We start from the raw sequence: 18179 nt of genomic DNA on the forward strand, positions 1-18179 counted from the left end.
TGTGTGCCGCCTGAGCAGCCCCCAGGCTAGCCGCACTGGCTGCTGCTGGGGCAGTCTCAGGCCACCACACCTCCCTCCCCCAACAGCAGCAGGAGTTTGGGTGTGTGAGGGGGCTCAGGGCTGGGGCATGGGAAGGGGTGAGGGCTCTGGGCAGCGCTTACCTCGGGGGAGCTCCCCAGAAGCAGCAACATCCCTCGGCTCCAAGCAGCAGCACAGCCAGGGGCTCTGCACACTGCCTCCACCTGCAGGAGCTGCCCCTGCGGTTCCTGGCCAATGGGGGCTGTGGAGCCGGCACTTAGGGCAGAGGCTGCACACAGAGCTGCCTGGCCACGTCTACACCTAGGAGCAGAGGGAGGGGGATGATACTGCTTCTGGGGAGGCATGAAGCCAGGTAAGGAGCCTGCCATCCCACCACCTCACACACCCTCCCCCAAGATTTAGTCAGGGGTATATAGTACTAGTCATGGACAGGTCACGGGCCATGAATTTTTGTTTATTGCCTGTGACCTGTCCATGACTTTTACTAAAAATACCTGTAACTAAAACATATAACAACTGTCAAACGGCATGAGCAGAAGTTTTCCATGTTTGGTGTCTGCCTCAGATTAGATATTTCCCCCCACCTTTTTGCTCAAGCTTAAATCAGTTCAGCCCTTTGCAAAAATTAGGTTGGCAAAGTTACATTAATATAGTGAAAAATAAAAATCAGATAGAAAATGTAACAACTCTAGTGTATCTGTGGTTGGAGTAAGTAGCTGAAATTTGGAAGGACTGTCCTGAAGTCAGAGAGATGCCATTTACTTTCCCTGTGAAAGTCTATCCAGATTTGACTTAGTTATAAACCACAGAAAATTGTTCTCACAACTTCAAGACTTTCAAAACAAAAAGCACAAACCTGTGTGAAATTCCGAGTCGGACACTGCAACTGGTCCCCAAACTCATCACCCATTTTCCACTCACTCTTAAAGTATTCAGATTCTGATTATTCCTACTATCCCTTCCTGAATGAGTGCACTGAGGACATACCTGAATTTTATCAATGTTCCTAAAAATATCAGATCCAAACTCTCAGCTCATTCCAACCCACGTCCCTTTAGAGAGATGAAAGGACAAAGCTGACTGTTGTATTGAAAAATCCCTTGAAAAGAATGACCTTAGAATGGACCACTCCAGAAAGGAAGAAAGGCATAAACATAATCTCCTTAAAACAGGAAAAAAAGTCATTACATGGTTGTTAATCCCCAAAATACATTCAACTTTTTTGCCAAAGCCCCTCAACATAGAAAAATCATAACTCAAGTGGCAGAAGCAGGATCGTTGAAGGAATTTTTGTAGACCGGATCATAAAGTTCTCTAAAGTGGAACTTCAATCCTCATCCATCTTTTTGCAAACAGCTCTGATCCATAGTATCTCTGCTCCAAGCCTTAGCTCTCGCTCTTTCCCTGTTTCAGGAAACACAAACTATTTCATACATGGGCTACCAAAATTCCATTAGATAAGGACAATTCATCCTGATTGAACTCGGCAGGATTCAAAACTGGTGACAGACAGGCAAAAGCCTCTATAGTTCATTATCAAAGCTTTAAGACATTCACTCCCCATAATTGTTAATGTTACATCTTTGAGAATGAGGCTTGTTTTTGAAAAATAAGCTTATCAAATCAAGTTCTCAGCCTGTTCCAGAAGCAGACTGTGGTCTTGTAGTTACAGATAGCATAACTAAATGTAACAATGCTCCTATTTTGGTAATCTCTGGGGAACGAACTCAGGCCCTCTAGATGTAAAAGCATGAACCTCTACCACTTGAACTGAAGAATCTGATCTCGTCTTAGTTAACATGTAAACTATGTTAGCATGCGTTACAGATTCCCCTAGTCTCAAAGACGGTGTGGTAAATTTGCTCTGTTATATTAGGAACTGGGGTTCTGTTCCCGTGTCTGTAGTGACCTTGTGCAAGCTCTTAGCTATCTTATCTCTGAAATAGGCTAATTACAGTTATACCCACCAGACAGCAGTTTGAGCCATATTCTCATAAGGGTATACAAAAATATTAACATCAGTCCATGGAAGAACTAGGACGAGAACTCATGATCTCTGGGCTAGCAGGGAATTGTTGGAGAAGTCTCTCTCAATCTGGTTGTTTCTCAAAATTGTGATGGCGAAAGCGTCTCACCATGGCTAGACTGTCTACAGCAGAGGCTACATCATATTACTCGTCATAAAAATCACAAAAGTTTGCAACAGTACGTAAGTAACATTCCAAAAATATCAACTGTCATTCAAGACATGACTGTTTATGTAAAAGATTCATTACACAGGAGGTCTGCATATTTTCAGAGGTAGCTAGCACTACAAGTGAGCGCTAGATAAACAATTAGTTTTAAAAAGGTATTTCATCATTAATTATTCTAAACATGTTCTGCTTCCCAAACGTTGGCCTGCTTCCATCCCCAAAAGTGTAGCCAGCTCCCATATTGACACTACAGCCTGTCACATGACACATTTTAACATCTACAGTAGAACCTCAGAGTTATGAACACCTCAGGAATGGAGGTTGTTAGTTATGAACATTTCAGAGTTACGTAGTCTCAATAAAACGTTCTGGTTGTTCTTTCAAAAGTTTACAACTGAACAAGGACTTAATACAGCTTTGAAACTTTACTATGCAGAAGAAAATGCAGTTTTTAACCATCTTAATTGAAAGGAACCCAGCACAGAAACAGTTTCCTTACTTTATCAAATCTTTTTTCTTAAACTTTCCTTTTTTTTTAAATAGTTTATGTTTAACACAGTACTGTACTGTATTTGCGCTTTTTGGGGGAGATCGGGGGTCTCTGCTGCTGCCTGATTGCATATTTCTGGTTCCAAATAAGGTGTGTAGTTGACCGATCAGTTCATAACTCTGACGTTGTACTGTAGATCAGTCTACTGATTGAAGAAGAAGCAAGGTTATAGGGGGCCAAACAGCATGACAAATGTGTTACTGTGTTTTCAAGTAAGCAAAATTGTACCACATACTTAACTCAAACCATTAGGTCCTGTTTACACTATGAAAAATGGAATCCTTTAATCACTACTGGTAAAACTAAGGGCTTGTCTACACTATCTTCCGGCTCAGCAGGCAGCGATCGATCCAGCAGGGGTCAATTTATCATGTCTAGTATAAACACGATAATCGACCACTGAGCACTCTCCCATCGACTCCAGTGCTCCACCAGAATGAGGAGCACAAGCAGAGTCAATAGGAGAGTTTCAGCTGTCGACTTACCGCAGTGAAGACACCGTGGTAAGTAGATCTAAGTACGTCAAATTCAGTGACACTATTCACGTAGCTGAAGTTGCGTATCTTAGATCAAACCCACATGATAGTGTAGACAAGCCCTCAATCAGGGGTAGTAGCAGACATTGCTCATGCATTTTTACCACTATGTCATCTATCCCCTGCCCAGAGCCCCCCCCAAGCCTCATCTCTATGCTTCTTCAGTAGCCTCAAAGCTAACGGGAAATTCCAACATGGTGCATGCTAGGTGCATCACATTGGCTCTGGTGCTAGTTGAGCCTTCAAAGTTGCTAGCAGAAAAATAAAAAGACTAGCTTAGAATCATGTGCGTGGAATGTCTCTTATCTTTGCTATTTAGCACCTAGATGAAGAGCTAATGGAAAGCACAGCTCAAACAACAGTTTTGCTTTTAAAGACTTCATCCAACTTTATGACTGACACTGCTCAAAACGACACACCTATTTCATGCTTTTGACAAGTTTAAGATGACATGGTTCCTTTGCTTATAACACTCAGCTGAATGAAAAATGTGGTCTGGATGAAAGCTGGAGGCATGTAGGAATGTATAGTGGTCAGCAGGTTTCCAGTATAGGGTGGTGTGTATGTGACCATTGCTTATTAGCACTGCAGTGTCTAGGAAGTGGATCTCTTGTATGGACTGGTCCAGGCTGAGGTTGATGAGGCTGAATAGTGTCTCCAATAATGTCAAGGCAAACCTAGTTGGCTGAACTTTGTCACTTTGTCCTCACCCACAACTATTTCAGATTTGAGGACAATTTATACCTTCAAGTCAGAGGGATTGCTATGGGTACCCGCATGGCCCCACAGTATGCCAAAATCTTTATGGCTGACTTAGAACAAAGCTTCCTCGGCTCTCATCCATTATGACCCCTACTCTACTTGCGCTACATTGATGATATATTCATCATCTGTACCCATGGGAAGGAGGCCCTTGAGGAATTCCACCAGGATTTCAATAATTTCCACCCCACCATCAACCTCAGCCTAGACCAGTCCACACAAGAGATCCACTTCCTAGACACTTCAGTGCTAATAAGCGATGGTCACATAACCACCACCCTGTACAGGAAACCTACTGACTGCTATACTTACATACATGCCTCCAGCTTCCATCCTGACCACATCACACGATCCACTGTCTGCAACCAACCTCTAAGATACAACCGCATTTGCTCCAATCCCTCAGAGACAAACACCTACAGGATCTTTATCAAGCATTCTTAAAACTACAATACCCACCTGCTGAAGTTAAGAAACAGATTGACAGAGCCTGAAGGGTACCCAGAAGTCACCTATTACAAGACAGGCCCAACAAAGAAAGTAACAGAACGCCACTAGCCGTCACCTACAGCCCCCAACTAGAACCTCTCCAGCACATCATCAAGGATCTACAACCTATCCCGAAGGACGATTCCTTACTCTCACCGACATTGGGAGACAGCCAGTCCTCGCTTACAGACAGCCCTCCAACCTGAAGCAAATACTCACCAGCAACTAACTACACACCACGCAATAAAAACCACTAACCCAGGAACCAAACTCCGTTGCCAACTCTGTCCACATATCTATTCAAGGGACCTAACCACATCAGCCACACCATCAGCGGTTTGTTCACCTGCACATCTACCAATGTGATATATGCCATCATGTGCCAGCAATTCTCCTCTGCCAGGTACGTTGACCAAACCGGACAGTCTCTATGCAAAAGAATAAATGGACACAAACCTGACATCAGGAATTATAACATTCAAAAACCAGTAGGAGAACATTTCAACCTCCCTGGTCACTCAGTAACAGACTTAATAGTGGCAATTCTTCAACAAAAAAAAAAATCAAAAACAGACTCCAATGTGAAACTGCAGAACTGGAATTAATTTGCAAACTGGACACCATCAAATTAGGCCTGAATAAAAACTGGCTGGGAGTGGATGGATCATTACAAAAACTAATTTTACCATACTAATTTCCCCCTATTGTTACTCAAACCTTCTTGTAAACTGTTTGAAATGGGCCAACCTCATTACCACTACAAAAGTGATTTTTCCTCCCTTGGTATTCTACTGTTAATTGAATTGTCTTGTTAGACTAACCCCCAACTTGGTAAGGCAACTCCCATCTTTTCATGTACTATCTATCTATCTATATATCTATATATAGATATATAGACACACACACACACCTGCTACTGTATTTTCCACTCCATGCATCTGATGAAGTGGGTTCTAGCCCACAAAAGCTTATGCCCAAATAAATGTGTTAGTCTCTAAGGTGCCACAAGAACTCCTTCTTGTTTTTGCTGATAGAGACTAACACGGCTACCACTCTGAAACCAATCTAAAAAGGGTGTAGGATGCATGCAGCTACAAAGTACTGTGGGATTAGGAACCTGGAAGCAAATAGCAGCTCTTTTGGGGGCTGTACGTGGGGGGGAAAGGTTGAAAAATCCTGATATATTTTAGCTTTGTTCTTGTCATGTAATTTAAAAAAAAATCAAGAAATGCTCAGGGATGGAAATAGACGTTCAAATATATGCAAAAATGATGAAATGTTAATAAGAGACCCTGAGCTAACTACTACATTTATTCCCTTGCCCCAATGGAAAGTGATTTGTTTCTAATTACATACATTTGAACACCACTTGCAGCAATATTGTGAGGAATTCCACAAAAAATATTGTTTTGATTCAGTATCTGATACCATCACAATGGCAGTTTTGACTTCAAACCTTTAAAACATTTCCTATCATCTAAAACTGGTCTGGAGAAAAAGCAGCGTCAAACAATTAGTTTTTATCTGCAACAATAATTAAGTTGAGAGAGAACTGAAAAGCCAAATGGGTATACTGCTTATGTTAACTTACTTTAGCTACGGTTCAAAGAATTTTAAATACAAAAAACTCTTTAACAAACAGATTTTACCCAAATTAAAATGTAACAGCTTGGCCTGCCAAAAAAAAAAAATGAAGCCAATTTAAAATCCAACTAGACCCAACCAAATACTCCAGAAATAATGAAACCTAAGTGTATACAGGCCAGAGAAACAGATGGCAAACCCATGTTAGGAAAATCCATGTAGCTTGTTTTAACCAATCAGAGAACAAAGCAAGATGCCATTCCACCTCAAAGAGCAGCCATGGTGCTCTTTATTCAACAGTAATTACTCTATAAACACATACACTTCTCTCCAAGAGAAAACAATACCAAACAGGAGTCCAAGATATTAAAAATGAAATTTTGAAGAGTAGGTAGAAATTATTAGTAGAAATGGATACAGCAATTCAGAACCTTTCTAGCAACAGCTCTCCTGACAGCATAAAGTCTGAAAAACTGACAGGGAATAGATCTCAGCTAGTCACACAGCAACTAACTCCGAAAAGTTATTAAAATATACCTTCTATGAAGTGAACAGTTCAAGGATCAGCAACTGTTCATAGAACTTTGCACCTCTAGGTCAGCAGTTCACATCCAGATGAGACCAGTACTTATGAGTTATCTAATGATCAGGGTGAAGCAATATAAAAACAACTTTTTTTAAATCTTTGATTTAATTGAGGCTGAACCTTTTTAAAACTAATTTATAATTAACTAAGCATATAAAGACATACTACTGAGGGTGTATCTTATTTGAATTTATTGGGCTGCCACAAGGAAAAAAAACAAAATACTTACAACTGAAGCTCTGATCTTGCAAATATTTAAGCAGATATGTAATTTTACTCACATGATTAGCCCCACTGATTTCAGTGGGGCTATCAATGTGCTTAAAGTTACATACCTGTATCTTCCTAACATTCAATGCATAACAGGCTAAAATTGTATTTTTATTAAGAACTTCTTAGTGGTGGCGAATCTTTGTCAAATCAAAATAAAAGTACAATAGTGCTAACAATGAAAATTTTAGTTTTTCCATAAATCAACAGTTATTGTGAACTACTTCTTATAAAGAGGCCAACATTTTAAAAAAACAGAATATTTAAGCACCTAAAGGTGGACTTTTCTGAAGAACTAAAACTAGTGGCACAAGGCTCACTGACTTCAAACTCAGATGAAGAAGCATAGCTTGGATGAAGCAATTCAACTTTCTTGATTTGTAGAAGCCTGATATATCAGCAGGCGACGCTGACTGAAAATACAGCATAGACTATTTTGCAATTGGAGGGATAGCTCAGTGGTCTGAGCATTGGCCTACTAAACCCAGGGTTGTGAGCTCAATCCTTGAGGTGGCCATTTGGGGATTGGTCCTGCTTTGAGCAGGGGGTTGGACTAGATGATCTCTTGAGGTCCGTTCCAACCCTAATAATCTATGATTCTATAATAACTATGTTAATGAGGTCCTGGACTTTTCTCTTCCAGCATAATGAACATTTTAAATGCGATACCTCCATGTAAAATATGAAATTCTAGGGAACTAAAGTACAAAACTCAGTTTAGCAATTTAAAACTACAAAATGAGAAGAAAGTAAATAAACATGCAAATAAAAATCTGCTTTCATTTAATAACTGAAGCAAACAATTTTTAAATTAAAAATGGGATGTTTTTAAAATCTTTTTTATCCGGACAGATTGGTATTTATTAAACATTTTGAGTCAGGCCTCTTGCTGATCTCTAAGGGCTTGTCTACACTTACCAGGAGATCGACGAGCAGTGATCGATGCATCGGTGGTCAATTTTGCGGGTCTACTGAAGACCCACTAAATCGATCGCAGATCGCTCTCCCATTGACTCCTGTACTCCACCGGATCGAGAAGAGTAGGGGGAGTCGACGGTAGAGCGTCTCCCATCAACATTGCGTAGTGTGGTCCCTGCAGTAAGTAGATCTAAGCTACATTGATCTGAGTTATGCTATTCACGTAACTCGAACTGCGTAGCTTAGATCGAATTTCCCCTGTAGTGTAGACAAGGCCTAAGAGGGCAATCAATTAATGTCCAAGATGACTAATTTGCCCTATGCACCATAAGTGTTCCTAGAAATCTCTAGAACAGAAGTACAACGCAAGTTGGACAGAATGGGGAAGTTTGTTTTGCATCTGCCATACTTATTCCACAAAGAAACAGAACACTTTACTGTCTAGTAATAGCTGGTATTTGTTAAGTGTTATAACCAGTTCCATACATTTCACTCTCCCTATCCCAAGAAGCTTACAAACTAATCTTTTCAAGTCCACTATATTTACTTTGAAAACATGGTTGTTCAGAACATAAAACTTTACTGTAAGGGTGTAAAGAAGAGCAATTACATTAAGCAATTAATAACTGTAGAATAATACCATGTATATTAGGTAGGACTACAAATACACCTCACTGTAAATGTTAACATACCAGCATAATTAATTTCTTTAACCACAATATTTCAGAAATCAAATGAAAAAATTAATAAGCTGATGATAGTTAGAATAGATTTTATTCCCTTTTTAGTAAGGAGTGTCCTTGAGGTTTGTAGACTATAATTTGTAATATATAAAGTAAATCTATGCAGCTGGAAGTCAACATGCAGCAGCCTGCTGGTGGCACACTTCAGTTATCCTGAGACATCACAAATTCAGAGCACTCATTGTGACAATAAATTCCCAATGCAGACTTGTGAAGTTAGTTCTAACAAACATACTTAACAGTAATAAAAAGACTTCCTTTTCCTCCTTCGCCACAGTACTTTGTTGGGTTATTTAATTTTCTCCAAAGATTTTAGAAATATAGTTTCTTACATCAGCTGACATTCAAACCACATAGTAAACCTTGAATTTGTAGCACTAAACTATTTTACAATTTTAAGATTATAGAACTGGAAAAGTAGAAACTTAAAGGTTCTTTGACCATTAGGTATGCAAAAGCGTAATTAAGCATTTAGGTACAACTATCTCACAGAATAGAATCATAGCATAGTGGCACAGTGGAAGTGTGCTGGGCCCATAACCCAGAGGTCAATGGATCAAAACCATCCTCTACTACGCATGTGCTTGTTTCTCAATCCTTGAGGGGACCATATAGGGATCTAGGGCAAAAATTTGTCTGGGGATTGGTCCTGCTTTGAGCAGGGCGTTGGACTAGATGACCTCCTGAGATCCCTTCCAACCCTGATATTCTATGATCTCAGCCACTAGGAGAACATATACTTGTTAATAACTAAAATGTTGTGATGCTCTCACCCCTTTTGGGCCACTCCAAAAGAAACATTGTATACCCCAATGAAATTCTGAAATTACAAGTAATTTAAGGAATTTATTTAATTTAGCCCAATGCTCAAATACCTTAATCACATTTCAAATTGCACAGCATAAATCTTCTTGGTAGTCCCAGTTTTCAGTTCTGTAATTAATTAAACCACATGCCCCATCACCAACTACTCTACAGGGCATTGTGCTTCTCTTTACATCACTATTGTCTGCTGGTTGAGATGTATGTCTGTGCCTGCATCTTCTTCAGTCAGCCCCTCCATCCCTCTCTAATTGTTGCTCTTTACAGACAGGATCCCTCAATTCTATTAGTTTCTTGAACTTGAGTTTGCTAGAGTAATACCACTCTGAGGGCTTGTCTACACCACACAGCTTTTAGCAACACGGCTGTGTCAACACAGCTTTGTCACTAAAACTCAGCGTGTGTAAACGCTCTTTTTCGGTACTTTGTCGGCACTTTTGCCAACAAAATACTTGTAGCCTCACGAGCAGCATTAGCTTTGTCAGCAGGATAGTGCTCCTGCCGACAAAGCCACGTTCACATTGCCACTTGCATCGGCAAAACTTTTGTTTTTCACAGGGAGGGTGGGCTTTTTTAAGTACCCGTGAAAGAAAAAAGTTCTGTTGACAACTTCGCAGTGTAGACAAGCCCTGAGCAACTAGTGCCTATGCATACACAACTCTAAATAAATCTACAGTTAGGGAATGCAAGAGCCTACTGCTGAAAAAAAAAACATTTTAAAGTGGAAGCCCCTCACCATACCCACTCCTTAAGACCATTGCACTGTGGAAGATTAAGCATGAAAATATTGTACTCACACATCAATGAACTACATTTAAAGATTAGATTATCCTGGTCAGTTTTTATAGTATTTCATCAACTTTTTTTAAAGGATAAATTTCAAAAGGTAATTTTAGTGAACATGGAATGCTTTAAACTCATTTTGATCCTTTGTATTTAAATCAGTGTTATAAATGTGACTGAATGATACTATTTTCTAATCCCAAAACAGAGCCATTGGTGTGTTTGCATGTTAGGCTCCTAAACTGCCTTTTAGTTAAGTATCAAGAAACCAAATCCAAACTGTAGCTTTAGCGATCGATATGTTTAGGGGAGAGAAGTGAGTATAGTTACAGAATTGATTTTAAAGGCAATTACCTATGATATAAATTGCGAGAACTAATACAAGTCGAGTTTAACTAGCATAGCACAAAAACAGATGCCAGGAATTGTAGGTAGATAGAAATGGACACTATGAACAGTCCTCAGGGCGGCTGCCTGCAGTCACCGTGCAGCTTGCTAGCTGGGGGGTAGCTCGAACACCCATCTGAAAACAATCAGTTATCCTCAGGCCCAAAGCCATCAGCCTTGTTTGAACTAGCGCCAGAACGAGCCACACAAACCAGACACCGTCACCCCGAGGCGATAGCCCAGCAAGCTGGACACTCCAGCCAACTTGCTCTATGGATTGAGCAATTCGCAGCCTCCCCCTCCCTCCCCAGATAGCCCAGGGCTGCAGGCGGCTTCCTCGGCCGCTTTGAATTCAGACCGTCGCTTCCAGCGAGTCCCGCTCTCCGGACAGACCGTCCTGCGGCTGGGGGCGATGCGGGGAGCGGCCCGCCTCAGCCGCGAGCCGCCGCAGCCTGCGGGGCCGGACCGGACCCTCCGCGCGGAGCCCCCCGCACCCCTCCGTGCCCAGGGAAACGAGACCGGCCCCGCACCTGCAGCCGCGCGGCTCCCCGCGCCGCCGCCATCGCCGCCCCAGCCCCGGGCAGAGCCGCGCCGGCTCCGGACCCAGGCCCGCGCCCACCCGCTGCCCGCCGCCCCGGCTCGCCGCAGCCCCCATCCCCTCAGCGCCCGCGGGACGGAGGCTGGCGGGCGGCCCGCCCGGGCACGGAGCGTCAGGACCTGGACAGGTCCCGGCGGGGCGGGGCGGGGGCGGGAGAGCAGCCGCGAGCCCCGCCCGGGCCGCCCCTCACCTGGCCGCGGCTCCTGGGGCTCCCGCGCTCCGCCACTGACCGGCCGGCGGGCGGGCGGCGGCGGCCTCGCGCTCCCCTCAGCCGACACGGAGCGCGGGCGGCAGCGGCTACGGCGCTGCTCGGCTCAGGCCGACCGGCCCCGCGCGCACGCGCGCTGCTCCACAGCCCCGCAGGCGCGAGCCCGCCAACGCGCAGGCTGCGCGTTCACGCGCCGGCCTCAGACTCCGCGCGCCACCCAGGGCCGCCGGCCAATTGGGCCGCAGCAGGCATGGGCGGGGCGGGGGGGGAGGCCTTGGCGCGCGAGCCGAAGCTAGAGAGGCCGCCGTGCGACCCGAGGGGCGGAGTCAGAGGAAGGAACCCGGCCGCTGATTGGAGGGAGGCACGGAGCCGTGCACGCGCCTCTTCCCCGTCCTCCCCCGGCTGCGGGGCTCTGCAGAGTGGCTCGGGAGCGCGGGGCGCGTGCCCCAGCGCCAGGGTGAAGCCGGGGGGTGGGCGGCAGGTGCAGGGGCCGCTCGGGCCGGTGCGGCTCGCGACAGGCCCCTGCCCTGCTGCTCCCGCCCGCGGCTGCGGGGCCCCCTTGTGGGCTGGGGCCGGGGGTCATGTCCTGGGTGCAGGGTCCCCCCCCCGGACCGGTGCATTTCGGTGCCGTTTTTCTGAGCACGCCTACGTGCCGTTACCGGGGGGGGGGTTAAACCTATCGCGTGCAGCGTGTGCCTGATTGCAAGGGCGGCAGGGGTTCGCCTCCCGGTGACTGCAAACTCACGGGGCCTCGCGTTCGTTTACCCCCCGGTCTGTGATGGGTGGGGTGTTAACTAGCTCTGCTGCCGTTTTTACACTGCTTGCTGAAACTTTCACTAGCAGCCACCGCTTTTGTCACTAGTCCCACAAATAGTCATAGCGTTTCAGGCCAGCAGGGACCATAAGATCATCTGGTCTGAGCACCTGTATACCACAGGTCACAGGTATCACCCAGCTCCGGCACACTACACCACTAACTGAAACTGGAACAAGGAATAACAGGCCACAAGAGGCTAAAGCATTATGTGCCACAGGGATTAAATAGGCCCATGCATTAGCAGGGAAATGGTTAAGTGAGATACACCCACCTAAACTTGGCAAGTGACCCACCCCCACCCCGCAGAGGAAGTTGGAAACCCCCCCATGGTCACTGGCAATCTGACCTGGGGGAAAAGTCCTTCCTGACCCTATGTATCAGTTAGGCCTTGAGCATGCAAACAAGAACCAACCAGCCAAGCACCTGAGAGAGAGAATGCTTGGTGCCGTTGAAACACTGACAGACCTTGGTCGTGGCAGGCAGGATTGAATCTGGGACCTCTGGAGCCAGTAGCATAGCTGGCGGGGTTCAGCGGAAGCAGCCGCTTCCCCTCAGGCCTGCAGGCGCGGAAGCGGCGCCTGCTGGCCGGCACTGCCAGCCACACAGCCAGAGGAGCCGCAGGGCGGTAGCCCGGCGCGGAAGCGGCGCTGCCAACCACATAGCCGGAGGAGCTGTGGGGCTGCAGGCCGGCGCGGAAGCTGCGTTTGCCGGCTGGTGCAGCCGAGCGCTGGGACAGGAGCCGGGGACAGGCGGTAGCACAGGAGGGAAGGTGAGCGGGGGGGTCCGGTCTGGGGGCATGGCCAGAGGAGGAGCCAAGGGGGGGCACCTTTTTTATGTTTTTTGCTCTCCCTACACTGAAAACCTGGCTACGCCGCTGTCTGGAGCTTAGTGCGTGAGCCTCTACAGTATGAGCTAAAAGTCTTGGTGCCACTAGCTGGGACAGAGCACCACACCCTGGGGGGTGTGGGTTACACCATCTCAGCACCCTGGCTCTCCCCATCTCCAGTTGTAGCCATCTCTGATGCTTCAGAGTAAAGAGACAAAATACATAGAGGGTGGGGAATCCCCTTCCTGTGGCCAGCTGGGAGCTCATGTTCAGCTGATTATCCACCATGACCCCCCAGATCTTTCTCTCAGTCACTGTTTCCCAGGATAGAATCCCCCCTCCTCTAAGCAGGGCCGGCTCCAGACCCCAGCGCGCCAAGCGCGCACTTGGGGCGGTGTCCCAGCGGGAGGGCGGCAGGCGGCTCCGGCGGACCTCCCGCAGGCATACCTGTGGAAGGTCCGCTGGGACCGTGGCTCCGGTAGACCTCCCGCAGACGTGCCTGCGGAGGGGCCGCTGGTCCCGCGGCTCCAGTGGAGCATCTGCAGGCATGCCTGCAGGAGGTCCACCGGAGCCGCGGGGCCAGCGGACCCTCCACAGGCACGTCTGCGGGAGGTGCACCGGAGCCGCGGGATCCGCGACCGCCAGAGCGCCCCCCGCAGCGCGCCGCCCTGCTTGGGGCGCCCCGAATCCTAGAGCCGCCCCTGCCTCTAAGTCAGGCCTACATTCTTTTTTCCTAGCTGTATACATTCAGCCATATTAAAACGCATATTGTTTGCTTGCACCTAAGTTACCAAACGATCCAGATCACTTTGTGTCAGTGACCCAGCATTATTTACTACTCCCACAATTTTTCATCAGCAAACTTTCTCAATAGTGATTTTACGTTTTCTTCCAGGTCATTGATAAAAATGTTAAATAGTCTAGGACTAAGACTCAATCCCTGTGGGACCCCACTAGAAACACACCCGCTTAATATTGTTTCCTTGTTTACAGTTACATTGAGATCTAGCAGGTAGCCAGCTTTTAATCTATTTAATGTATGTCATATTAATTTAATACCATTCTAGTTTTTTAAGCAAAACATTGTGCATTTGTAATACCAACAGACCCCAGTCATTGGGTGGGATCAAACCTAGGACCTGAGTGCATGAGCCTCTACTGCATGAACTAAAAGCCGCCAGGTTGTAGAGCACAGATTGCTCTCCCCCCCCTCCCTGGGACAGAACACCATACCCAGGAGGCATGTTACATACTTCCCCTAGCTGAGGCACCGCGTCCTGAGCTTCAGAGACTTCCCAGTTGAAATGCTGGACGAGTCCCCACTTGTAACGCCGACACACCTCGGTCATTGGCAGGAAGGATCAAACCTGGGACCGCTGGAGCTTAGTGCATGAGCCTCTACTGTGTGAGCTAAAAGCTATATATGATTGTTAGCTAAGGCTGTAGAGCAAACTTATTAATCTCTTTATCGCCTCGGTGCCACTAAATGGGACAGAACACCACACCCAGAAAGTATGTGGGTTACACATTATCAAGTCAAACACCTTACAGAAGTCTAAGTATATTCACACCAACATTATTACCTTTACCAACCACACTTGTAATCTCATCAATAAAAAGATATCAAGTTAATTCATCAGGATCTATTTTTTATAAAGTCATGTTGATTGGCATTAATTACATTACCCTCCTTTAACTTTTTATTAAGTCCCATATCAGCCACTCCATTAACTTGCCCAGGACCAACATGAGACTTATAGGCTTATAATTACAAGGATCATCTCATTTTCCCTTTTAAAATATTGGCACAATGCTAGCTTTCTTCCAGTCTTCTGGAACTTCCCCAGTGTCTCAAAACTTATTGAAAGAATCAACATTAACAGTCCTGTGATCTCCTCGGCCAGCTCTTTTAAAATTCTTGGATGCATGTGCTCCAGACCCGCTTATTTAAAAAATGTGTAACTTTTGTAGCTGCTGTTTAACATCCTCCTGAAATATTAGTGAAATGGAAAGAGTATTATGTTATTTACTCTTTTATGATGTAGAACTTAAGAAAAGAGATCTTGTTTCCCTCATTTGCATTACTTTAAAGATGAATGACTTTAAACATATTCAGTTTTTCCTCATGAAAAAGATAAAGTTGTCATTTTAACTAGTTCTCCAGGAGACTATTCATGCAAACTTTAAACTTTTGGGGCCAAATTCATCCTTGGTGTAACTCCAGTGACTCTGCTAGGTAAATTTGGCCCAAACCATCTGTTGGGAACTAGCTATTTTATGGCCAATGAGTTTGAGCTTTAGAAAATTTAAATTTAAATTGCACAGTTTAAAAAGAAACTTCAGAGTAAGTCATTTGCCAAAATAAGGCTAGCTAAATAAAGAATGTATTAGTCCAGGATAAAGGTCCAATTTAGAAAATATCGGGGAATTTTCTGGGAGAGTCAGAAAATATATGGACCATAGGATCCTACAAAATGTAATGTTCTAAGGCCTGGTCTACACTGCGGGGGGTCGAACTAAGGTACGCGACTTCAGCTATGTGAATAGCGTAGCTGAAGTTGAACTACCTTAGTTCGACTGACTTACCCGTCCTGACGCCGCGGGATCGAAGTCCGCGGCTCCCCCGTCGACTCCGCCACCACCGTTCGCGGTGGTGGAGTTCCGGAGTCGACGGGAGCGTGTCCGGAGTTTGAACTATCGCGTCTAGATTAGACGCGATAGTTTGAACTCCGAGAAGTCGAACTCTCCGCGTCGACCCGGCTGGTAAGTATGGACCTACCCTTAGACAGTCAGCAATGTTTTTTAAGAGATTACATCTGTAACAGCAGAGGAGACTTAAGATGGATTTCAAAATTAGCTGAGGAGTCTATATATTTTGCTAGAACATAATACTTAAGTTATGCTAAACTGTAGTTCCTTCCTCCACTGAAACCTAAGGCCATTACTGCACTAAAAGCCTAGATACATTGCAAACAGCAGCCTAATATCCTGATAGAACAGGAAATGAAAGGAGGCTTAGGAAGTGGTCAGACCAGCTCAGCAGTCTGTCTAAACAGTGGCTGGACCACGTAATACTATTTTCTGTGAAGTATCTGTTATTTCTTTTTCTTGAACATGGTTTTGCTATTTATTGTTACTATCACTCTTGATCAGCCATTCCATAGTGTCTACTTCATGGGGAAAATCCACTTGCTGTAGATTTTTTGGTCTGTTTCCTTATTTTCAGCTCAAATCTTTGCATCTTGGACTCTATCTTTTGTTAATATAGCTCATTAACATCATAGATACAATAACCATAGAATATCAGGGTTGGAAGGGACCTCAGTAGATCATCTAGTCCAACCTGCTGCTCAGAGCAGGACTAATCCCCTGATACATTTTTGCCCCAGCTCCCCTAAATGGCCCCTCCATGGTTGAACTCACAAGCCTGAGTTTAATACGCCAATGCTCAAACCACAGAGATATCCCTCCCCCTTCACTAACTCCTGCAGTCTTCAAGATGCTTCACTCATATTCCAATTTAACCTTTATTGCAACTGCTATTTCTCCAGTGAGTATAGTCAGTCCCACTATCTCTAGCCTTTCTGCAGCAGTGAACTCTTAGCCCCTTAGGGCAAACATCACTAACTGTCAGTACAGTGAATTCACTATCAAGCATATCAAAGGAAAGAGTATTTGAGGTTCAGATCATATTGGTATTTTTTCTTAAACACAGGAGTAAATTACCCTGATTCCTACTGAGGCTGTTCACAGGGCGTAATCACTCTAAAGAGTGTTTTATCAGAAGAATATTAGACTTGCATTTCTATGATCCAGAATATAAACACAGTACAGACTACAGTACAAAACAGAAAAGCAAAATGTAAAAAAAATGGATCATGGAGGAAATCTGGCAAAACTATTGTTTTAAACTGACAAATAATTCTTTATGTATGAAAATTGAAACAAGAACAAACCTAAAAGAATTATAAAATTAATATATATTTAAAAAATAGTTTCCAACCCAGTTTAATGGAATATTGTTAACTTGATTCCTACTCGTATTGATAAGTTAAAAGTAGTTTCAGATAATTGCCGTTCCTGCCAATATTTATGGCATTACAGTTGCATTTTTAAATGCTTGTCTGTCCCCCTGTTGCTGTATTAAAATCCAGTCAAACAGGAAGAAAAGATGGACTATACAGGAAATGCTGTCAAACGAACAAAATAAATACTGCAAAACAGAGAAAAATTATTTTTCTTTCTCAAGTCTCAGTTATAGAAATTATTTCTTGAACCAACAGTAGGAAAAAAGAAATTTTGGCTGCATGCGATTAAAGTTGGCAGTGCCCCTTTAGCAACCACAAAAACTTTAACTTTTCAATAGTTAAACTAAATAGTTATATAGCAAAGACTTCTGTTTTTAACTTATTATGGAAACTGTTTACAATAGTATCTAGGGCCACATCCATAAATATATATAGGTGGCTACAGATACAGACGGGGCCTTCAGGGATCATCAGAAGCACCTAAACTGGTCAACAAAGGGACCCAAAGGGATTTAGGTGCCTAAAGGCCACCTTAGCTATCCATGATCAAAGTTTAGATCCTCAAAACCCCCTGCTGAGCTGCATCCTAGCCACGTGAGCATTTCAACCGGTAAAGTCCCCTAAATTTGATATTGGGCATGCTCACAACCCCTACGTCCTGACACTGCTGAGCTGCTCAGCACCAAGTCCCCAGCTGGAGCCCCTGCTTTGCCTGTATGGCCTGAACCAGTCACTTTCCCCACCTGTGCTGTGAGGTGAGTAGCAGGAGCTGTCGCTCTCCTGTAGTATAGGAAACTGCTCCCTGTAGGAATGTGCTGCCTGTAGCAGTTACTCATGTGCAATGGATTGTAAGAAGCTGCTATTATAAAAAACTGCTATCTGATGTAGCAAATTCCTACAGATAGCAGTTTGTCCCCTGCACTCTTTTGTTGTTCCTTGCACTCATGGCAGGACTAAGTATTATCTAGACCAGGGGCCCCCAACCCCCGGGCCGCGGACCGGAACCGGGCCGCGAACCGACCCCTAGCACATCAAGCG

The 18179-nt window shown here is 44.8% G+C and overlaps 1 protein-coding gene across 4 annotated transcripts in view; it reads right to left on the reverse strand.

The window, feature by feature from the left end:
• The window catches only part of ADARB1 (adenosine deaminase RNA specific B1), a 245080-nt gene extending 233493 nt beyond the window's left edge, over positions 1-11587 (reverse strand). For all 4 annotated transcript variants that reach the window (XM_039494227.1, XM_039494229.1, XM_039494224.1 and 1 more), the window contains exon 1: positions 11453-11587. The gene's annotated coding sequence lies outside the window, so the exon portion shown is untranslated. The remainder of the gene's footprint in view (positions 1-11452) is intronic.
• Between the last annotated feature and the right edge of the window lie 6592 nt (positions 11588-18179).

Source organism: Mauremys reevesii, linkage group 11, assembly GCF_016161935.1.
Source record: "Mauremys reevesii isolate NIE-2019 linkage group 11, ASM1616193v1, whole genome shotgun sequence".
NCBI classification, from domain to species: Eukaryota; Metazoa; Chordata; order Testudines; family Geoemydidae; genus Mauremys; species Mauremys reevesii.